General features: G+C 38.6%; 1 protein-coding gene across 2 annotated transcripts in view; it reads left to right on the top strand.

Annotated features, from left to right (window-relative positions):
* The window catches only part of LOC137281652 (transmembrane protein 164-like), a 72,772-nt gene that overhangs the window by 6,715 nt on the left and 39,838 nt on the right, over positions 1-26,219 (top strand). The gene's annotated exons all lie outside the window — the stretch shown is intronic.

Here is a 26,219-nt window from a genome sequence, read left to right as displayed (position 1 = left end):
TCAACTAGAATTGAATAGTGATTGATGAAAAAGGTGTGAGCTTATATTTTAAAGGAATGGTATTTTCACTTGTTTTTTTTGTCTAATTTACCCCCTGCCATTATTCTGATGACTAGAAATCCATAAAACAAGAAATAAAATTAGCCTGGCCAAATCAGATATTTTGTCGTCTGCAAATGACACAACAGGTACTCAGCCAGGATCAGGCATTTGGGGGTTGGGTTGCTGTGTAGGGTACAGTGTTAGAGGGTTGGGTACCAGGGTAGGATCAAGTATTATTTGGTTTCATATCAGGGGTGGCGGTACCTGGGTAAACTTTGAAATACGTACCTGTTATGTACTCTACTAGGAAATATGGAGTCATGACCATACTGTTGGTTATGATATATGTAATTTAAATGCAGTAATTATGTGATGATCATAGTGCCCAAAACAAAAACAGTAACTGAATTAAAAACAATATCACAACATAGTATTAATAATATTTAAGGGTTACATGCAACGTAAAACACAACTTGGCAGATTCTGGTGGCTCTTGGTATGCACTTTCCAAAACCCCCCAAAAATGCCAATTCAGCCAGTAAAGTTGGAAAAAAAGGCGATGCAAAAAAGCCCGCAAAATCAGAGTTCAAATGATTTCCTGTTTTTCCCCCAGTGCTTGGGGAAAAAGTGGTTTCATTACTTTCAACAGCTGGTCCGCAGTGTTCATAACACATGCACAGTAAATATGTTAATTGAGCTTGAAACAGTATGCCTGCCTGGAGTATGAGGTCGTAAGCAGTAGTCTAAACTTGGTTGTGTACACAACCAAGTAAATGATCAACTCATTACATGAAAAAAAAAACCCATGTTGATTATGATAAGCAGACTCTGTCACACAGAAAACTCAATGTCTGGTTTATTCACACCTGTATGTCTGCCTGCCTACCTGCTAATGACAGTATGCAATGCAAAACTTCAATTACTGACCACATGCAATTTGAAATTAACACCTATCAGGCTTATAGGCCATAATCATAGAGCCAGCTAAGCGTATTGGCAAATGAACCAGTGGCCAATGACAAGGCGTCGTTTCACATGAGTGCACACCCACCAGCTCTGACTGGGTTTTGTATTGCGGGTGCTTCGGTTAGAGGGAGGTAGACTCAACTGCAAAATATTGCACTTTTGATTTGTGATTGCTGGCATATTATTTTGTTTATTTGTTTTTTCATAATCAGCAATGCATATCATATAGCATGAATAAGTGATAATTCTGTTATATTTATGTTTGAATTTTTGGTTGCATGTGACCTTCAAGTGTCTGGTGCACCCATTTCGTAGTCAGGACCCTTGAAAATTTGTCCCAGGACAGTTGCTGGCCTGGTCTTTCTCACTGTAGTTACAAATATATCTTTAACAGAGGTAAATTGAGATTATCTTACCTTCATCGTAAATACTTAAATTTCATTTGTCAAAGATGCATTATCAAGTTTTGGTGTCACCACGCCCAGGAGGGAGACAACTGGAAAAAATATTACCTGCTGCCACGATAACTGTTAGTCTTTCCACCGAGAAACTGTATCTCTAACAGTTGAATGAGGTCATAATATGACGCATCCAGTGCCCAGAGTTCATAAACTGTTTGATTAGCTGCCACTGCTTTGTTTAAATTATTCTATACATTGTATTGTTTGCACACCCAACGTAAACATAATTCACACTTTTTATTGCAGTTGTTAAAGCTTGTCAGAATATGTTTTACTAATTTTGAAAATACAGTCCAGAGGCAGATGCCATTTGTTTACATGTCATAAATTTTGTAGCAATCTTCCAAGTAAAATGATACTTTGTACATTTATAATGTACATAGGGCACAGTGTGCGAGCTGGCTAAAGCAAAAGGCTAGTGATCCAGGGAGGTTGGGGTGTCAGGATCGAGCCCACCTCTGACTGGGTGTAAAACCCATGCAGTCTACTTTGTGTGCAGAATCTTTCCGTGTTGTCCTAACCCCTAGTGTGTAGTACACAACCCTGTGCACTTGGTATATGACCAGATGGTGGCCACATGAATACGTGCATACACCTAGTTGCAGGTACAACAACGTGCAGTGAACTTGGACAAAGCACTGTGACTCTGTGGCCCAGTCCACCCAGTTGTGTATTGGGTACCTCATTAAAATGAGAGAGCCACAATGAGCTTGGTGCGCCTAGTGGCAGCAAGAGTTGTATACTCCCCTGGGAGTTGAGATTGATAATACAATGTGATGCTGAAACGGATATCCAGTGATCGAGGGAAAACAAATACCAGCACCTTGAGCAAGCAATAGTTGCATGGATATGTGCGCTATGTAAATACATGTATCCTGTAAGCTATAAGGTAAGATAAGATAATGGCGTTAAGATAATAGTTTGTATGCCTCTTCTTTGGTTAATTAATACAGGCTGATAATGCCTCGTTATCATGTTTATAGCAGTGTTAGCCAGCGCCTAATGGTTCAGGTAACACGGCTACAAAGACACAGAGGATGTGTGCCTCTGAGCTAATGAAATGTATGTCAGATTCTTGTATTTCCAGATTTACATGAATTGTTCCACAAGTTTCATAAAATCAGTATTGGCACATTGTAATTTTCTTAATTAAATGGTATTTGTTCAGTTGTGAGCTTCTAGATAGATACCCTCATTTCACTTACTATTTCTTCTGCTAACTGTAGAACTCAGTATGTTGTGTTATCGGATGTTTGTCTCTTATCATTGAAATTTTAAAAAATTTAAAAAAAATATCATAAATTATACACTCATTTCGCTTACTATTTTTCTTCTGCTAACTGTAGAACTCAGTATGTTTTGTTATAGGATGTTCATCTCTTTAAAAATTTATAAAAAATACAAATCATAAAGCACAAGAGAACAGCTTTGTAACTCTTTTTGGAAGAATGATCAACAATATGTTGTGAAATATTTGAATGCGGTAGGTTCATTTATATGCTGTGGCAGTAGACTTCCTGTGTTATTGTTGCTCACATTTCCATTGTTAAGTGTGTACGGAGAAATAAGAGTAACCAGCAGTTAGTCCTTCCTTGTTTGTACAGAGGAAGACTGTAGCCCTGATATCAGGGAGAGCCATATTGTTATGTGAATACATAAGGCCAAAAAGACAACTTGGGTTTCAGGTAAAAAGGCATCGAAATGTGCTAGTATTTATAATTATTTTAACAAATATTTTAAATTATATTTAACATTTTGCTAAAATTGCTTGTATGAAGATGGTGTCAATTGCAATGTATTGTTAGTATTGCATTTTTGTAAGTCAACATAACTATGTTGCTATTAGCAACAACATAACAAAATGTTTTAAATAAAATATTGATAATAATTCTTGATGTTTCTTAGTGCTGTAATAGTTGGATTTCTATTTTTGGTTTACGTCTTAAGTAAAATATCAGGCGGTGATTTTGCTGTTGGTGCAATCTGCACTGGTGCATATTAAAAATGGCTGGTTCTGGTTTAAGGTTACCTCAGGCAGGTGACATCTTATAGGTGTCACTGTGAATTTATTTGGCGAGTGACTGCACAATATGTTCCTTCCTGTATGACATTTGTTTGCTCTTAAATCAATTACATGGAAGGGATCATGATTGAGATATATAAATAAAGGTACAGCAGTATTGAAAACAGTCATTAATCATTTATCATCATGAGGGCAGGGTCTGTTGAATGTATCTCATACTGAGAATTTTTTATGAATTTGCTAAACAAATATTTATGGGTTTTTTTGAGAAATAGTGACATCATTTTATGGTGCAAACAAAATTTTGATGGTGCAGCCATATCAATAGTATAAGCCTTATTGCACTTGATGCAGGAAATGGGCGGTGGGGTAGCCTAGTGGTTAAAGCGTTGGCTCACCATGCTGAAGACCCGGGTTCGATTCCCCACATGAGTACAAGGTGTGGAGCCCATTTTCTGGTGTCCCCGTTGTGCTATTGCTGGAATATTGCTAAAAGCGACGTAAAACTAAACTAAACTAAACTAAACTAAACTAAACTAAACTAAACTAAACTAAACTAAACTAAACTAAACTAAATTTGATGCAGGAAGTGAATAAACAATGAAATCACACCCTGAACATTAGGTTGGTATAGTGCCAGGTCACCAGAAAAATGATTGTTCCTGCCTTATGACATTTTGATTTTGTCTCGTTCTTGGATCTCTCTTGTTGGTATCACTCCAATGTCAGAGTAATTAAAATTACAAAATACAATTTTCAGAGAATTAGACAGGCTTTGTAGGAAGTAAATGAAAGCATATTAGCAGTCATGTGTCATATTTTTGAGAATATGAGAAAAAAATTAAGCATCATCTATTCTGTACGTTAAAGTTCTTTAAAACTATTTATCATTTTGGATTTAGTTGGAAACATGTAAAAGTTAGGTTTTCAGTTTAGAACTTTTTCCTGGCTATGATCATGATGATGTTGAGATAATCAGATAAATTTCTGTAGGCATTAATGAAAGTGATGTTAAATTATACACTCTAATCAAAGTTAATGCATTGCAGATGGGTTTCATGTTCTCATCAATATATAATAATCCAGATTGTTCTAACTTCTCATATGACCCTGTGAAGATCCGGGGTAGAATAAGTGTTCAGCAACCCATGCTTGTCGTACGAGGTGACTACGCTTGTCGTAAGAGCTGATCGCATGGTCAGGCTTGCTGACTTGGCTGACGCGTCATCAGTTTCCAGATACATAGATCAGTGCTCATGCTGTTGATCAGTGGATTGTCTGGTCCACACTTGATTATTTACAGGGTACACACACATTTCTGGTGCCCCTTGCCTACATATTGTTGAAGTACTGCTAACAGCAGCGTTAAACTTAACCACTCACTCACTTATAAATATAGTTTTAAAATGCTCCCTGATAAAAATTTTAGGAGATATACTTTCAAAGTAAATAGTAGATGACTTTATATTTTTTAAGGCGGTGTGTGATCTTGATAGAGGTGCTATTACACGCTAGTGGAAGATACTGCAATGTAATATTTTTATGGCAATGTTACACTAGTATAATACGGTTAAACATATGACGTCATAATGCTTCACAGTTACAATGTCATAATGCTAATTCCGCTGTCGCAATGGCACTAGACCTTGCTTGACTTCCGAAAAAATGAGTCATCACACTGTGGCCATTTTGGCACAGTTTCTATCAATTTGTGTTGCATAGTAATAAACAGAATACTAAACTTGCTTTTGTGAAATGCCATTTTTATTAAACTCATGAAAGATTTAGTATCAAACTCGCTTTCGCCCGTTTGATATCAAATCGTTAACTCGTTTAATGAAAATGGTATTACACGGAAGGTCATTAGTATCCTGTTTATTACTAGCCCTTGAACAGGCAGGAGTCCTGGTAACTATATAGGCTGTTTAAACAGTGTTAAGCTCGCACAGCCTGTGTGGCTTGTTTACCTTGAAACCTACACCATAAACCATGAGGCAGAGCAGTATTAAGGCATTTTTTTGGATGGATTTTTATGAATATGTGTAAATAAGTTTATTCCGTAGGCACATTTTAAACTTTTATCATATCTAACATTTAAAATGTGTAATTGGTACCCAACAGTTATTTTGTAAAGCATAATTGGGAATTTTTTCATGCATATTTTACCCTGATACGGAGTTCATCTGGTCCTCTGATCATGATAAGACTAAAAAAGGCAATAAATACTGCAAGAGATCACAGCCATGTGTTCCATATATACCGCAAGAGATCGCAGCCATATGTTCCATATATACCTCAAGAGATCGCAGCCATATGTTCCATATATACCTCAAGAGATCGCAGCCATATGTTCCATATATACCTCAAGAGATCGCAGCCATATGTTCCATATATACCGCAAGAGATCGCAGCCATATGTTCTATATATACCGCAAGAGATCACAGCCATATGTTCCATATATACCTCAAGAGATCACAGCCATATGTTCCATATATACTGCAAGAGATCACAGCCATATGTTCCATATATACCGCAAGAGATCACAACCATATGTTCTATATATACCGCAAGAGATCACAGCCATATGTTCCATATATACCGCAAGAGATCACAGCCATATGTTCTATATATACCGCAAGAGATCACAGCCATATGTTCCATATATACCGCAAGAGATCACAGCCATATGTTCTATATATACCGCAAGAGATCACAGCCATATGTTCCATATATACCGCAAGAGATCACAGCCATATGTTCCATATATACCGCAAGATATCACAATCATATATTCCATATATACCGCAAGATATCACAGCCATATATTCCATATATACCGCAAGAGATCACAGCCATAAGTTCCATATATACCGCAAGAGATCGCAGCCATATGTTCCATATATACCGCAAGAGATCACAACCATATGTTCCATATATACCGCAAGAGATCACAGCCATATGTTCCATATATACCGCAAGAGATCACAACCATATGTTCTATATATACCGCAAGAGATCACAGCCATATGTTCCATATATACCGCAAGAGATCACAGCCATATGTTCTATATATACCGCAAGAGATCACAGCCATATGTTCCATATATACCGCAAGAGATCACAGCCATATGTTCTATATATACCGCAAGAGATCACAGCCATATGTTCCATATATACCGCAAGAGATCACAGCCATATGTTCCATATATACCGCAAGATATCACAATCATATATTCCATATATACCGCAAGATATCACAGCCATATATTCCATATATACCGCAAGAGATCACAGCCATAAGTTCCATATATACCGCAAGAGATCGCAGCCATATGTTCCATATATACCGCAAGAGATCACAACCATATGTTCCATATATACCGCAAGAGATCACAGCCATATGTTCCATATATACCGCAAGAGATCACAACCATATGTTCTATATATACCGCAAGAGATCGCAGCCATATGTTCTATATATACCGCAAGAGATCACAACCATATGTTCTATATATACCGCAAGAGATCACAGCCATATGTTCCATATATACCGCAAGAGATCACAGCCATATGTTCCATATATACCGCAAGATATCACAATCATATATTCCATATATACCGCAAGATATCACAGCCATATGTTCCATATATACCGCAAGAGATCACAGCCATATGTTCCATATATACCGCAAGAGATCACAACCATATGTTCTATATATACCGCAAGAGATCACAGCCATATGTTCCATATATACCGCAAGAGATCACAGCCATATGTTCCATATATACCGCAAGAGATCACAGCCATATGTTCCATATATACCGCAAGAGATCACAGCCATATGTTCCATATATACCGCAAGATATCACAATCATATATTCCATATATACCGCAAGATATCACAGCCATATGTTCTATATATACCGCAAGATATCACAGCCATATGTTCCATATATACCGCAAGATATCACAATCATATATTCCATATATACCGCAAGATATCACAGCCATATGTTCTATATATACCGCAAGAGATCACAGCCATATGTTCCATATATACCGCAAGAGATCACAACCATATGTTCTATATATACCGCAAGAGATCACAGCCATATGTTCCATATATACCGCAAGAGATCACAGCCATATGTTCCATATATACCGCAAGAGATCACAGCCATATGTTCCATATATACCGCAAGAGATCACAGCCATATGTTCCATATATACCGCAAGAGATCACAACCATATGTTCTATATATACCGCAAGAGATCACAGCCATATGTTCCATATATACCGCAAGAGATCACAGCCATATGTTCCATATATACCGCAAGAGATCGCAGCCATATGTTCCATATATACCGCAAGAGATCACAACCATATGTTCTATATATACCGCAAGAGATCACAGCCATATGTTCCATATATACCGCAAGAGATCACAGCCATATGTTCCATATATACCGCAAGAGATCACAACCATATGTTCTATATATACCGCAAGAGATCACAGCCATATGTTCCATATATACCGCAAGAGATCGCAGCCATATGTTCCATATATACCGCAAGAGATCACAACCATATGTTCTATATATACCGCAAGAGATCACAGCCATATGTTCCATATATACCGCAAGAGATCACAGCCATATGTTCCATATATACCGCAAGAGATCACAACCATATGTTCTATATATACCGCAAGAGATCACAGCCATATGTTCCATATATACCGCAAGAGATCACAGCCATATGTTCCATATATACCGCAAGAGATCACAGCCATATGTTCCATATATACCGCAAGAGATCACAGCCATATGTTCCATATATACCGCAAGAGATCACAACCATATGTTCTATATATACCGCAAGAGATCACAGCCATATGTTCCATATATACCGCAAGAGATCACAGCCATATGTTCCATATATACCGCAAGAGATCACAGCCATATATTCCATATATACCGCAAGATATCACAATCATATATTCCATATATACCGCAAGATATCACAGCCATATGTTCCATATATACCGCAAGATATCACAATCATATATTCCATATATACCGCAAGAGATCGCAGCCATATGTTCCATATATACCGCAAGAGATCACAACCATATGTTCTATATATACCGCAAGAGATCACAGCCATATGTTCCATATATACCGCAAGAGATCACAACCATATGTTCTATATATACCGCAAGAGATCACAGCCATATGTTCCATATATACCGCAAGAGATCACAACCATATGTTCTATATATACCGCAAGAGATCACAGCCATATGTTCCATATATACCGCAAGAGATCACAGCCATATGTTCCATATATACCGCAAGAGATCACAGCCATATATTCCATATATACCGCAAGATATCACAATCATATATTCCATATATACCGCAAGATATCACAGCCATATGTTCCATATATACCGCAAGATATCACAATCATATATTCCATATATACCGCAAGAGATCACAACCATATATTCTATATATACCGCAAGAGATCACAGCCATATGTTCCATATATACCGCAAGATATCACAATCATATATTCCATATATACCGCAAGAGATCACAACCATATGTTCTATATATACCGCAAGATATCACAGCCATATGTTCCATATATACCGCAAGATATCACAATCATATATTCCATATATACCGCAAGAGATCACAACCATATGTTCTATATATACCGCAAGAGATCACAGCCATATGTTCCATATATACCGCAAGAGATCACAGCCATATGTTCCATATATACCGCAAGAGATCACAGCCATAAGTTCCATATATACCGCAAGAGATCACAGCCATATGTTCCATATATACCGCAAGAGATCACAGCCATAAGTTCCATATATACCGCAAGAGATCACAGCCATAAGTTCCATATATACCGCAAGAGATCACAGCCATATGTTCCATATATACCGCAAGAGATCACAGCCATATGTTCCATATATACCGCAAGAGATCACAGCCATAAGTTCCATATATACCGCAAGAGATCACAGCCATATGTTCCATATATACCTCAAGAGATCACAGCCATATGTTCCATATATACCGCAAGAGATCACAGCCATAAGTTCCATATATACCGCAAGAGATCACAGCCATAAGTTCCATATATACCTCAAGAGATCACAGCCATATGTTCCATATATACCTCAAGATATCACAGCCATAAGTTCCATATATACCGCAAGAGATCACAGCCATATGTTCCATATATACCGCAAGAGATCACAATCATATATTCCATATATACCGCAAGATATCACAATCATATATTCCATATATACCGCAAGATATCACAATCATATATTCCATATATACCGCAAGATATCACAATCATATATTCCATATATACCGCAAGATATCACAATCATATATTCCATATATACCGCAAGATATCACAGCCATATATTCCATATATACCGCAAGATATCACAATCATATATTCCATATATATACCGCAAGAAATGTGGTTAGATATGCTAAAACTTTAAAATGTGCCTTCGGAATAAATTTATAAAAACTGCTTGTGTAATGAAAACGACATCGATCGATATGAAGTTGTACTGTTAATAGTGTTATTATAAGACTAGTGGTGTACTGTCAGTATAGGAGGAGTGAATATATTTAGGAAATCATCTCCATTATGTTGAAGCTGGTTTTGATCAGGTATGACAGGGCAGTACATACCAGCTTACTAAACTTAGTCTGTGGCATATATAGCTGTGTAAAATCACTGAAATACCCACATATCTGAAAGGAGTAGGTATAGAAAATGAAATACCCACTTAACATTCATAATACCCACTCCAAGAAAGTACAGTGGGTGTAGTATCCACGTGAGTGAAACCTCATCTGAAGTTCTGGGTGATATTGCGGAAGTATTGCTGAGAGTGTTGTAAAACTACTTGAATGTAACTAAAACCTCCTTCCATCCCTTTCTTCCCCACTTGCTCTCTCTGTCTCTCTTTCATTAGCAATTATGGTTATGATATACTGTATTAAAATAACAGAGTTACCATTGATGAACCAAGAATATCATTTTTGCACAAAGCGATCTTTGCACTACGTTAATTATAAATCTGTCTTTAGAACATTGGAGTTATGGTCTTCGTAGTGCTAAGATCATTTTGTGCAAGATTGCAGGCATGAATCACTGATGCCTCAGCAAGTGGCCCAGGATCATGAATCACTGATGCCTCAACAAGTGGCCCCGGATCATGAATCACTGATGCCTCAGCAAGTGGCCCAGGATCATGAATCACTGATGCCTCAGCAAGTGGCCCAGGATCATGAATCACTGATGCCTCAGCAAGTGGCCCAGGATCATGAATCACTGATGCCTCAACAAGTGGCCCAGGATCATGAATCACTGATGCCTCAACAAGTGGCCCAGGATCATGAATCACTGATGCCTCAACAAGTGGCCCAGGATCATGAATCACTGATGCCTAACCAAGTGGCCCAGGATCATGAATCACTGATGCCTCAACAAGTGACCCAGGATCATGAATCACTGATGCCTCAAAAAGTGGCCCAGGATCATGAATCACTGATGCCCCTGGATCATGAATCACTGATGGGTAATCAAGTGGGTCCAGGATCATGAATCACTGATGCCCATCCAAGTGGGTCCAGGATCATGAATCACTGATGCCTCAACAAGTGGCCCAGGATCATGAATCACTGATGCCTCAACAAGTGGCCCAGGATCATGAATCACTGATGCCTAACCAAGTGGCCCAGGATCATGAATCACTGATGCCTCGAGAAGTGGCCCAGGATCATGAATCACTGATGCCTCAGCAAGTGGCCCAGGATCATGAATCACTGATGCCTCGAGAAGTGGCCCAGGATCATGAATCACAGATGCCTCAACAAGTGGCCCAGGATCATGAATCACTGATGCCTCAACAAGTGGCCCAGGATCATGAATCACTGATGCCTCAACAAGTGGCCCAGGATCATGAATCACTGATGCCTCGAGAAGTGGCCCAGGATCATGAATCACTGATGCCTCAACAAGTGGCCCAGGATCATGAATCACTGATGCCTCAACAAGTGGCCCAGGATCATGAATCACTGATGCCTCAACAAGTGGCCCAGGATCATGAATCACTGATGCCTCAACAAGTGGCCCAGGATCATGAATCACTGATGCCTCAGCAAGTGGCCCAGGATCATGAATCACTGATGCCTCGAGAAGTGGCCCCGGATCATGAATCACTGATGCCTAACCAAGTGGCCCAGGATCATGAATCACTGATGCCTCAACAAGTGACCCAGGATCATGAATCACTGATGCCTCAAAAAGTGGCCCAGGATCATGAATCACTGATGCCCCTGGATCATGAATCACTGATGGGTAATCAAGTGGGTCCAGGATCATGAATCACTGATGCCCATCCAAGTGGGTCCAGGATCATGAATCACTGATGCCTCAACAAGTGGCCCAGGATCATGAATCACTGATGCCTAACCAAGTGGCCCAGGATCATGAATCACTGATGCCTCAACAAGTGACCCAGGATCATGAATCACTGATGCCTCAGCAAGTGGCCCAGGATCATGAATCACTGATGCCTAACCAAGTGGCTCAGGATCATGAATCACTGATGCCTCAACAAGTGACCCAGGATCATGAATCACTGATGCCTCAAAAAGTGGCCCAGGATCATGAATCACTGATGCCCCTGGATCATGAATCACTGATGGGTAATCAAGTGGGTCCAGGATCATGAATCACTGATGCCCATCCAAGTGGGTCCAGGATCATGAATCACTGATGCCTCAGCAAGTGGCCCAGGATCATGAATCACTGATGCCTCGAGAAGTGGCCCCGGATCATGAATCAGTGATGCCTAACCAAGTGGCCCAGGATCATGAATCACTGATGCCTCAACAAGTGACCCAGGATCATGAATCACTGATGCCTCAAAAAGTGGCCCAGGATCATGAATCACTGATGCCCCTGGATCATGAATCACTGATGGGTAATCAAGTGGGTCCAGGATCATGAATCACTGATGCCCATCCAAGTGGGTCCAGGATCATGAATCACTGATGCCTCAAAAAGTGGCCCAGGATCATGAATCACTGATGCCTCGAGAAGTGGCCCAGGATCATGAATCACTGATGCCTAACCAAGTGGCCCAGGATCATGAATCACTGATGCCTCAACAAGTGACCCAGGATCATGAATCACTGATGCCTCAGCAAGTGGCCCAGGATCATGAATCACTGATGCCTCGAGAAGTGGCCCCGGATCATGAATCAGTGATGCCTAACCAAGTGGCCCAGGATCATGAATCACTGATGCCTCAACAAGTGACCCAGGATCATGAATCACTGATGCCTCAAAAAGTGGCCCAGGATCATGAATCACTGATGCCCCTGGATCATGAATCACTGATGGGTAATCAAGTGGGTCCAGGATCATGAATCACTGATGCCCATCCAAGTGGGTCCAGGATCATGAATCACTGATGCCTTCATTTTAAGGTCAAGTAAGTGATCTCAATGACAACCAATGGAGGCTTTGAGTTATATTTCATGTCTTTATATATCTCTCTAAACATGAGTGTATAAACTTAATAAAGCTGTGTTGAGGGTGGCCTAGATTTCAATACAGAGCAGGTATGTGTGTACTAGAAAGCCCTTGTTGTACTCAGCAACATGTAAAATGACTCGAGCTTGGCTCAACTGTTTCAGTCACACATTTTACATGTTTTAAGCAAACACGTACAGGGCCCTGTTTCACAGTGCTATCTGAAACAACTATTGTAGTGCTATGACTGTCCTCCTGTACTCTAACATAGACTTACAATCATCTTGTAGCGCTACCATAGCTTTGTGAAATGGGCCATTGTTTGTTAAGTCCACCCTTTGCAACATACTGATGTTTGGTGTTACATCTTTGTGTAGTTTTCAGCAGAGCTTGACAAAAAATGGACATGACTGGATTGTGACAGACTGCTTGTTTCAAACTCTTTATTTGACCCCTTTCAGTTTCTTGTTGAAGATCACATGCAGCAAGTGGTGGGTGATCATATCACAGATGTGATAGTGAAGTGAAGTGTTGTAGACACTGATGAAAGTACACTTGTTTAATCGACCTGGCCTCTCATATCTTTGCAAGAGTGCATGAAGGATTTTTTTGGACAGGACTTCATATGATTGTCACGTTTATCTGCCATGTATGTTTCTGTTGATTTCGGAAAGCATGCAGTAAATAATTTTGAAGAGACTTTAATTAAGTTAAACATCTTATGCATATCTTTTAAGTTCCATGCTCTCAATGTGTTTTGCTGAATATTTATACGAGTTTATAGTAGTGTGTTCAGGGCACTGATTTATTAGCAATCCATGTTAAAACATGTCACCACTCACCACTTTCAGACATTTTTTGCATTTTCTATATTCGTAGTCCTCCTTATTTATTGAATACTGAAAACACAGTATCATCTATTATTACTCGTCCGTTGAAGATACTGCAGTGTAATATTTTTATGGCAATATTGCACTAGTGTAATACTGCTTGACGTATGACGTCAAAATGGTTCAAAGTTGTGACGTCACAATGCTAATGCCGATGTTGCAATTTTCCTAGACCTTGCTTGACTCGCGGAAAGCTGAGAGTCCTCACACTGTAGGGAATTTCACGGCAGTTTCTGTCAATTTATGTTGGCGAGTCATAAACAGAATACTAATCTTGCTTCTGTGAAATACCATTTTTATTAAACTCGTTAAAGATTTAGTCTCAAACTCACTTTCACTCGTTTGATACCAAATCATTAACTTGTTTAATAAAAATTATATTACCCGGAAGGTCGTTTAGTATCCTCTGTTTAAAAAAACAGTACCATCAAAATGCCAAGCTTTATCAGCTTCTATATGATGGCATGTCGTCCTGTGCATTATAAGAGCTCAGGTCAGGTAAAGCTAAGCAACATTTAGTATGGAGGTTCCTAAGATGATCATGTTTGGCAGCCTGAGAGTTTCTAAGACTCCAGTCCTGCCCCACATATGATTACATGTGGTCTGACCTTGGGGAAGCGAGATTGTTCAATGCCTCTGTTCTCCCAGCAGAAAATGGGTACCTGGTAGGATACTCATGTGACTCGGGTAATAATAATCAGATTGTTTGATTGCTTCGAGCATGCATTGTGCATGGTGCAGTACACATGATGAATGGGCTATTACTAATATTACACACAAAGTATTGTGAAGTTGAAACCCAGAAAATACTCAAAATGTCTTATGAAGGGAAGAGATCAATGGCAATGGATACTGAGTGTGGCAACCCTAAGACAACGTATGGCGAAAGACACTAATTTGTCTTTGTCTAACCACTTGACAGTCTTCTCCCATCACAGACGTGATAACCAGGCTGCCACTACAGATATGATAACCAGACTCCCATCACAGACATGATAACCTGGCTGCCATCACAGACATGACCACCAGACTCCCATCACAGACCTGACAACCAGACTCCCATCACAGACATGACAACCAGACTCCCATCGCAGACATGACAACCAGACTCCCATCACAGACATGACAACCAGACTTACATCACAGACATGATACCCACACCAGATAACCGGAAGCTATAAAAACTAAGAACCCAACTCCTGCATAGCTCTTGTTGAACCATGGTGGACTTAGCATATATCCATGTTAGGGTGTCTATAAATAGTAAATGTATGGTCTCGTTCAAATACTTGGCTTAAAAAAAATGCCAGTCCTTAATAAAAGACAGGGCATAGGAAAACATTGGGGTATAGAGTGTTTGGTATTTGCAAATCTTGTAGGGCCCCAATTAATTGCTGGCCATTATTAAACATTGGGTTTCATAACACTGTATTGTTTTGACCTATGCATAAGGATTAAATATATTCCTCGTTTACCGATATTTGGCATTAGGTCTGTAAATGTTCGTAGTCAAAATTTCAAGTTTGAACTCACACTTTCCTAGTTACTGTGAATACAGTTTCCAATTTCAGCTAATATTTCATTTTTTTGTAACTTTCTTTGCACGGGGCCTTTACTTTGCAATGCTAGATAATTTGGTTAGTAGGTTCCTTGGTTGTTTAATGACACACTCAGCAACATTCCAGCTATAATGGCCGTGGTTTATAAATAGACTGAGCAAGTTTATGCCAGACATTTCACTGATCAACAGCATGAGCATCATTTGAGGGTGTGATGTTATCAAGCAAGTCGGCAAGCCTGGCCTGTTAATCGCCTCTTGCGACAAGCATGGGATCGTGAAGATCAACTCTAACTGTAATCTTCACAGGTGTCAGAATATTTGTTGAGTACAGCACATTTTTCACATGAAACAAAAGGATTTTCGAGAAGTTTTAAAGTGCTAATGATGGGTCTGAGCGAATCATTTGTGTGGAACTGAAACTTTATACCCACTGTATCAAGTGAACACCAGTATTAAAGTATTTCCTGTACATTTGATAAGGGAAATATGATAACATGCACCTCTCATATAGCATGTATTTTCTAACAACAAATTATGTTTTATGAGACAACAAAAATGAAATATGGAATTTCCATATAGTAATTTTAATGAACATAGATCCTTTTTTCGGTGTTTGTAATATACAGTGTTTCATTACAGCCATTGTCTGAATGGACATATAATTCGAATACTAATGACTAGTGTAATTAGTCTTAGATGGGTGAGTGAGGGAGTTTACTTTTACGCCGCACTCAGCAATATTCCAGCTATATGGCGGCGGTCTGTAAATATTCAAGTCTGGACCAGACAATCCAGTGATCAACAACATGCGCATCGATCTGCACACTTGGGAGTCCATGACATGTGTCAACCAAGTCAGCAAGCACAGTTGCCTATTGTGGCAAACATGGGTTGCTGCAGTCCTCTTCTACCCTGGGACCTTCACAGGTCAGTGTCAGGTGGGACTCAAACTGTACTTTACTGAGAAAGTGTAATCCCAAAGATAACAAGTGTGCCGTAAAGCTCAACATGCTCTTCCTATGAACCCTGAGCTACTTCCCCAACAGCGTTTTCATACAACAATAGAAAAACATTCCCAAGTTATCTTATATTTGTTATCTTGAATCACCATTTAGTTTGTCTATTATCAATATCATGGTTATGGTGCCATTAGTCTGTGATGTGTTGAAGTTACCTCAGAATCACAATACAAGATTGAAGCTTATGTCTGTAGCTATCTTGAATCTGTGATGTAGATAAGTAGAGGATTGTGAAGACTGCTTATGGCTAGTTTTAGTTGTTACATAGGATGATATGAGACAATGAACTGATAGCAGTATTGCAAACATTGCACACCTCCCATTGAGATTACGTGTCCTGAAGAGATGATAATGTGTCTTGGGTTGGAAATGTAAGTGTCTGTTTGTATGACAAAATATCATTCAATATTAGTTATTAATACAACAAGGAATGGTGTAGTTAAGCTGTATATCAGCATAAATTGCTCAACTATTTATGTGAAAAAAACTCTTTTTTTTTTACCTTTTCCCTCATTTCTCGTTAATGCATTTACTACTTTTCTTTGACATGAATCTGTCCGAGGGAAATGTTGAAGAAAACTTGTTTGAACTTGTTGAGACCCCATATTACCATCGCAAATATTTATGTGAAAACTCAGGTCTAATTGTGTCAGCAAGCAAGCTTGAATTTTTGTAAATTCTCGACGATAAAATAACTGAGCGAGGTTTTATTTCAGACATGAACTACGCAGCTTGCAGTCTTTCTTATTGTTTCCCATATTAAAAGATGAAATATTAATAACAAACAGGTAATTCTCCAATCAATGGAAAATGGAAAAATACCAAACTGAGTTTGAGTGAAGTGGGTACAATTCATAAGGTTACTCCAAGCAAAACTATGATACCTAGTTGAGATGAACACACGTGAGTACATAACTCAACAGTTAGAGGCCCTATGTTGTCAATAAGGTGATGTTTCTTGTAATGAGCTTGGAATGACAGGATATTTTCAAGCATCTAGTGTGACTTGTTGTTGTAGGTGGCAGCACTAGCGTATTGTCACATGTGTTATCCAATCAGGTATTACATGTCTACTTAGAGCATCTTGAAGCATTCAGGTCAGTTTGGTCAGTTAATTTGTTTCATGTCCGTTACCTACCTACCTACCTACCTACCTACACGCACGCACGCACGCACGCACGCACACACACACACTGGTGTAAAATTTTGTGTACAGTAGTCTAGTATAAGGCTGTTCCATATTATCATAACCGCAGTTGCTGTCGTTCATTAGTTCAGCAGTTGGCCTGACACTGTTAGCAACACTATGATGTCATTGTGTTGTTTTATCTGTTAGTGTAGTGAATAAACAAACATGGCATGCCATTAGGTCATCCAGATTAATCCGACAACTTTTCCAACATATTATTTGCTTTGTCACATGCACAGTACAGGTGATGAGGTAGCCTAGCGGTTTAAGGGTTCGCTTATCACCCTGGAGTTCCGGGTTCAGTTCCCCATTGGGGTGTAATTTATGGAAGGTGTATTGCTAAAAGTAGCTGAAAACCAGACGAACTCACTCATTTATTTAGTATTAGTGAACACTGCTCACATGCTTGGCTTCATGATGTTTATATATTATGGGTAATGGGTTAGTCTAGTGGTCAAAGCGTTTGCTCATCATGCCTAAGGTCCGGTTTCGACTCACCTCACGGGTACAGTCTGTGGAGCCCATTTCTGGTATCCCCTGCCATGATATTGTGGACTCTTTATAAAAGTGGTGTAAAAATAAATTCACTCACTAAATCATGTACTGAAGAGGGCTGGAAGAGATGTTTGTTTGAAAAAACACAACCATCAAATTGCTGTTTTTGTGTTAAATAGACAAAACATATTCCATAAACTGATAGTATTTACTGCTGAGTAATTAGGATGGACAAGTTCCATAATCATTATACAACAACTGTCATGCTTGGACCTTGTTACTCCATCTTTGAGTCTGTCTACCGATTGTCTACATGGATTGCTGGGTAGTGCAGGACTTGTGACAGGTTGACAGCCAGCCTTCAACATGCTCGAATATAAAACCAGAACAAAAGATTGTGATATGAATACTGCATATTCCCTACTAAGCTGTCCGAGTATTGATGTCAGGATGTCAATATCCTCAAGCTGCTGGCTTTAGCGAAACTGGGAGATCTGGGATTGACTCGATATTGTGACAAATCCCTCAGACATGATCAACTTTGAATAGGTTTAGGTATTACTTACGGTAATCTAGCTTTTACATGTTTAAATGGCATATGTCAAGTCCTTTTCTTTAATCTGTTAAAAGAACATTTAAGTATATGTCAACATAGTCTTCATTTTGGTTAAGTTTTCTTTTTTGGCAGATGATTTGGTTTAAATATTAAAGCTCTTGTCTTAATGAATGATGGGTTCGTCTACAACTATTGTGTCACAGTGACCGGATGTCTGACGTGATGTCACGGTCAGAATCGTTGCTTTTATGTTCTGCATTCATGTGTACGTGCATGTATGTTTAGGTGTGCATGTGAATGTGTATACACTAGGCATAAATAATTTAGGAGTCATCGTTACTCCCAGGTGTCATGATGAGGAGTCATGGACATGTATGACAAAGTCAAGGCATCAGTTTGGAACTTTCATCAAGATGTCAATTGTGATTGTTAAATCATGTCAGACCAATTTTATTTCTTGTTTTACAGATTTTTGTCCTCAGAAAACCTTAAGGCTGGAGGGGAAAATAAATTAAAATCACCATTCAAAGTAATATTCCTTCTAAATGCACAAAGTGTTGCCAATTTATCAAGTGTATATGTGGCGAAAAACAATCTGAAAAAATGTTCTTGCAACTTAACGCAAGTCTACATCTTTGGCCAGTAAACACATTCAGATTTATTTTTTTATTATATAAATTACTACTTTTTTTCTATTCTAGAAAAAGCAAGAAATGAAATTGGTCTGGTCTTACAACAAAAAGTGAATTAAGGCAGGTCAAGTTTTTAATTAGCACTGCACAGTTATAGTCTGTTTGCAGTTATGAATTTCACTTTAAACAAAAAGGTAAATCATTAAAGTAAAATTAATATTCAAATCTTCATAATTTTGCCTTGCCAACTGAACATTTAAATCTCAGAATTTTATTCAACTTCACTTGAAAGTTGTTTAACAAACAATCATAGTTTCAAAATGATTTATTTGTTTGTATTACATTTCTATCATTAAAGGAAACACTGAGACCAAGTAGAGTTCAGGTCTAAGTTAACGCTAATCATGTACTGCATGTGCATTTGTGTCTTGTCTTTATTTATTCAGTGAAACATTATTAGGTTGAGACTGACCTTCAACTAATTATTTCAAGGCATAGCACCATCACTTGGCTGGAAATCAGTTGTAGTATAAAAAATACTATTTCCAAATTCATTTTTTAGTTTAAGAGCATCTGTATATTTTTGTGGGTGGCGTGGTAGTCTAGTGACAAAGCATTGGCTCGTTATGTCAAGATCCAGCTTTCACTCCCCACACAGGTATAGTGTGTGAGGCCATTTTCTTGTGTCCCCCTGCTGTGAATGAGTGTGATGTTGGTGGAATATTGCTAGTAGCAAAGTAAAACAGAACTCACTCACTGTATTGTGATTTGTATTTTACTTCCTTCACTTAATACCCAGTCAGTGTATAATATGCTCTCCAAATAAATGTCTGTATCTTATAGTATGCAGGTCTTTTTAAGTATGACTGTGAATGAAAATTTGGTTTCCCCATGACATGAAAATTAGACACAATTATACATATCTTAAGAGAGAATATCAAAATGTTAAATGTGAAATTTTTGTTTAGTGAAATTTAATCTCAGTTTTCAAGGGATGGTGAGATATGATTGTGGTTACATTGTTTATTGTCGTGGGTTTAAATCTTAATTCCCCACATTGGTACAAACTGTGAGGCCCATTTCTGGTGTCCCCCACAGAGTTGTTGCTGGAATTTTGCTTCAGGTGACGGGAATGTAAACTGTAGCACTACATGGATCATCCATATTTACTCTTCTTACCCACATTAATTTCATATCCAGTGATATTTGTTGATCGAAAAGGACCCGTGAAGGTCACGGGGTAGAATAGGCCTTCAGCAACCCGTGTTTGCCATAAGATGCGACTAACACAATCGGGTGGTCACACTCGCTGACTTGGTTGACACGTCATCGGCTCCCACTTGCGCAGATCGATGCTCATGTTGTTGATCACTGGATTGTCTGGTCCAGACTTGATTATTTACAGACCACCGCCATATAGCTGGAATATTGCTGACTTGTCTTTTGTGTGTGTGTGTGTGTGTGTGTGTGTGTGTGTGTGTGTGTGTGTGTGTGTGTGTGTGTGTGTGTGTGTGTGTGTGTGTGTGTGTGTGTGTGTGTGTGTGTGTGTGTGTGTGTGTGTGTGTGTGTGTGTGTGTGTGTGTGTGTTTTCTTTCCTTTTCCTTTTTCTTTCTTTGTCTCATTTTGTCTTTCCTTTCTCCCTTTGTTTCTGTCTGTCTTTCTCCCTGTCTGTCTCTTACTACCCTTTTCTCTCTTCTCTCTCTTCTCTTTTCTCTCACCCCTCTCTCATACTCCTTTTTAACTTTCTCACACGAGTCACAGTCTCCCTTTGTCCCTCTTTCTCCTTTTCTCTCTGAAATTGAATGCTGATATTGAATCTGAAATACAAGACCCTCTCTGCTTAATGTGATTACTTTGAACCCACATCATGGCAGCTATTATTCTGTAGTACAAAGCAAATGGTTTGTATATCCTTGTTCACTTATTATTAAACCAGCAAACAATGCACTACTGAAACTATTGAAAGTGTTTTACCATCAGTTTCTTTTCAAACACAAAATTAAACAGAAATCTGTTTGGAGTCCACACAATATTTCCTGTCATACTTTCCTCCTAACTGGCGGTTCAGTAGCCGATTGATTAGAGTGTTTGCCTGTTAATTGAAGTTATTGTTTGATTCCCCATGTGGGAACATCATGTGAATCCCATTTCTGGTGTCTCTCTACCCTTGATATTCCTAAAACAACGTATGCTTCATGATGTCTGAAGTTAAATGACAGACGCAATGGCAGCCTGTTTGGATGATGGCAAGCTGATTGTTTGGTGTTTCCATCGCACAATAGACTTTCATCATGATTTATATTGTCATACAAAATAAGCAGATTATTAACAACCATTCTGTGTATATATATTCATTGTTGAGTATGGCCTTACAATAAAAACACAAATTTTGCCAGGGTTAACCACCTCTTTCTCCAAGTACGAGATGTTGAACAACAATTCAAGTTCTACGCCAAATATCACCTATTTGAAAGTATATCTGGATGCTTTCAACATGCTTCATTGTGGTAAAATAGAACACTAAATACTAAAAAATATTGTCATTTTTAATTATTTGATGGATATACATTTAACAAAACCCACAAAAATCTTACATGTTGTCATCCAGTCATAGTTGTCTGAGAATTTGGCCTGCACTGAAATCTTCTTAACTACGGAATCTGATTTAGTGTCGGGTATGCCCCATAGGCAAGTGGGAAAAGTTAGCACGCCATTACCGGTGCTTGTATTTAATTCTCATGTAAGGATTGAGTGAGTTTTGTTATACGCAGCACTCAGCAATATTCTAGCTATATTGCAGATCTGTAAATAGTCCCAGCCAGATCAGACAACTCTGTGAACAACATGAAAAGCGATCCACGAAATTGGAATACGATGACATGTGTCAATGAAGTCAGTGAGCCTGACCACCCGATCCTGTCAGCCGGCTTGTATGACAAGCATGGGTTACTGAAGATCAATTCTAACCCGGATCTTCAGAAGTTTCATACATGAGGACAGCTAAGAGATTTATTTTTGTCTCCCTGGCAATATGCTATTCTGATCAATATTACTCTGACAATCCATGACGTGACATTGTACTTCAATACAATGCTGTTTGTATGCCAATCATTTATCAAAGCTATATTGGAATACAGACAGCATGTGGTATTTCATACAAATGTTGGCGGTGGGGTAAATGGGGGTGGTGGGGTAGCTTAGTGGTTAGAGCGAAGACCCTGGTTCAAATTCCCACATGGGTATGTGTGGAGACTATTTTTGGTGTTCCGAGCTGTAATATTGCTGGTATTTTGCTTAAAAGAGCTTAAAACCAAACACACTCAGTCAGTCAGTCAATCCGTCAGTCAGTCAGTCAGTCCGTCCGTCCGTCCGTCCGTCAGTCAGTCAGTCAGTCAGTCAGTCAGTCAGTCAGTCAGTCATACAAATGATGTCTGAAACAGAGCAGAGAGATGCTGTAACTGTGTCCCTAACATTTTCGTTGTTTTAGCAATTTTAGAATTATTGTTTAGGAAATTGAATAGATAATGGTTGTGTTGACCTCTGTTCCTTAAAGTAGTATTTTACTGGCATTTCATTGTAATAAGGTCATTGTTTATCAATATCCTCAATTGAATCATATATTTGCAAATATTGATTTCTTCCAACCCTGTCCTGAACGCAGTCAGTAGTCCTCCAGATCAGCAGAGTTTAGTATATGAATTTATTTTGAAAAGTCACTTTCCACAAAGTATAGCTAGTTAGGTAAAAATGTTTCTAACCCACATCATACTTCACTGGGTGAAAATATCAGTATGAAAATACACATTGGTCTGAATTGGTATAACGTTTGGTAATTGAAGATGTTAAACGTTACGCTTGTCTTGTAATGGCTCTTAACTTGTTGCACAACTCGGTAAACATTTTGTATATAGCGATCTTTTGTGTGTGAAGAGGTAATAAACATCAAGAAACTTCTGTGGATGGACTTGTAACACCTTAATGATTGACTTCATCATATTCATGTGCATTCAATAAAGAACAAATTATCTGAAATTTTAGCCTGAGGCGGAATAGATTTTTAAATATATTACTGGTCCTATTCACAATCATCTGGCATTTGGCTGATGAGCCAATAGCTATCCTCAACAGTCTCAAATGTACATATTTAACAGAAAATATGAATACAATGTTAGAAGAGTTAAAAGTGAAAGTTTTCCGTGAAGATCCATGCTTGTCAAAAGGGGTTGGGTGGTCTGTCTCACTGATGACACGCCATCTGTTCCCAGTTGCAGAGATCAATGCTCATGCTCTTCATCACTGGTTTATTTACAGTCTGCTGATCGACATATATAAAGCTGGTATATTGTTGAGTGCAGTTTACAACTAAACTAGATGAAAAATATCATGAAGAGCTGAAATCTTGTCTTTCCAGTTATCCTGTGGATATGTCATTGATAAGAGAGAAGTGAAATAAGCGAAAATACCCTATTAAAAGTAATATTTAAAGCATATAGTTCACTTGGCATTACTATTTGTAAAGAACTGAAATCCATCTAGTGGAATTATAAACTTGCAGCAACATCACAACAAATCAGATATTTAGTCTTTGGTGGGGTAGCCTAGTGGTTAAAGTGTTTGATCATCACACTGATGATTCGGGTTTGATTCAACACTATGTACACATGTACATGGGTACAAACTGTAAAATGATTGAAGCCTGTTTTTGGCGTTCCCCTCCATGATATTGTAGAAATATATTGCTAAAGGCGGCGTAGAACTACACTCACTCAATGCCCTATTTCTCTCAGTGTTGATTGTTTTGTAAGGCGAGACACCATATTGTGTAATTCTACTGTTGTAGTCAGTTCCACCTATTTTGTGTGATTGGATTAAATATGGAGCTTCATTACCATAGGAGGTATTGATTGACTACTGCATGGCAGAGTCTCAGTGGTGAAGGCTGTCACATTACATGCAGATACCATTGGTTTATTGAGTAGGCTGTAACTATCTATATCCTGCAGATGCAGAGGGAGTGAAACGTTTGTCGTTACGGCCGTTCCATCGTTGTGGCAGCTGCTGTTTCTTTGTTTCCTTGCTTCTGGTACATGTTGTAAGTTCATTTTTATTTCTGTCTCAGCCTATTCGTTACAGTGTTAACTTGTCATGTTGAAGACCAGGTTTGATTCCTCACAGGGGTAAAGTTTGTGAATGGGATGGTTTGCCACTGTTAACCCAGTAATACACATCAAGATTCAGAGAACCATGGCAATGATCAGATGTTTAGCGGTTAACTAGAGTGCTAGGCATCGAAATAGACATTAATGTCTGATCCTATGTAAGTTGATAGGCTGGGATAAGATAGCAGGGGTTAAAAAATATTTTGAAGAGCCACTTGCCACAGGGCAAGTGACTTCAAGAAAGTAACTTGTCCTGACTAATTTTCCACTTGCCCTGAATTTATGACACAATGTGTGATGCTAATGTTTATTGGGCTATTTATCGTAGAGTGATAATTTCACTCTCTACTGGCTCTACGAACTTCAATAGCTTCATTATGAGCAGATATGAAAATAAGTCTAAGATTATTTGCAGTTTCAAAACACATAGGTAGTGAGGCTGAGTCAGTAGTTATCGAATGCATGATGACTCTTATAAAACATGTTGTATTGATAACACAAATGCTGGATGATACGAAGGACCATTTAGCTCTGTTTGTTTAAAGGGAATGTAATCGAAAGCAGCATCTAGATGGAAGTAGGTTAAAATGGTAAGATATAATATGGGACACTAACAGTTTTAATTTTATTTTCCTTTTTGATAATCTGACGCTCATACAGGGAATATAGACGAAACTATATACTTGTTGTTTTATCAACCCTACTTTTACAATGGGCAGTAGAATTCTCAAAACATGTTTTTTGGGGGGGGGTTTAAAAACGTTTTGACAGAAATGTTTAAAAATATGTATATATTCACATGTTGAAATCGTATTTATTCAGTCTAATTTAGACTGAGCCCTTGCACCATTGGTGGATGATAGTTAAAAATGACGCACTATTCCTTAACCTGGCGGGTCTGATTGGTGCAGTAAAAAATAACTTGACTCATATCAATCATGTGAAAACACACCTCTCCAAACTCCTTAACGTTTACAACATATTTTCTCAATTCCAGACGATAATTGTCATTCATAATCCCCGCAGTGCTGTACACGATTTCCCCACATTTAAAGCCATGCCTAAATCAAAGCATGGAGCTTATGATACGTTGCTTATTCAAGTCATGCTGTTTCGTTATGCATTAAGAGTTAAGTCCCCAACCTGTGTACTTCCCAGGTCTATATCAAAGGGCGGTAACTGAAGTTGAAAAGAGTGTATGCAGTTATCGAAATAAAATGTAGCTGAAAAGTCGTTTGCTGTTGAGTTTTTCGAAACAAAAAGAACAAAAACTTATAGAGGAAATGCCAAGACCGTTGCGAAGTCAAGTGATGTCGGCTCTAATTTAATAATTCATACGAAACTATAAAAAACCAATGATACGCCGACCGTTGTTGAAACTAAGAGCAAAACATCAACGCGTTCATTCCAAACGAAATGGCAAGGTTTGTATCCATGCGTTCCCAATAATGAGTATAGAAACAAAATAACTTGTGCACTTTGTCTGAAAAATTACTGATGGAACTTATAATTTCTGTACTTCAATGCTCAAGAGACATGCTGATAGTGCTCACCATAAACTTGCTCTCCATGCTGAATCAGTGAAGGGACAAATGAAAATGGCAGTGAAAAATATGATTCATGGTG

Source organism: Haliotis asinina, chromosome 4 (assembly GCF_037392515.1).
Source record: "Haliotis asinina isolate JCU_RB_2024 chromosome 4, JCU_Hal_asi_v2, whole genome shotgun sequence".
Lineage (NCBI taxonomy): Eukaryota > Metazoa > Mollusca > Gastropoda > Lepetellida > Haliotidae > Haliotis > Haliotis asinina.
This window is presented reverse-complemented; position numbering and strand designations above follow the sequence as displayed.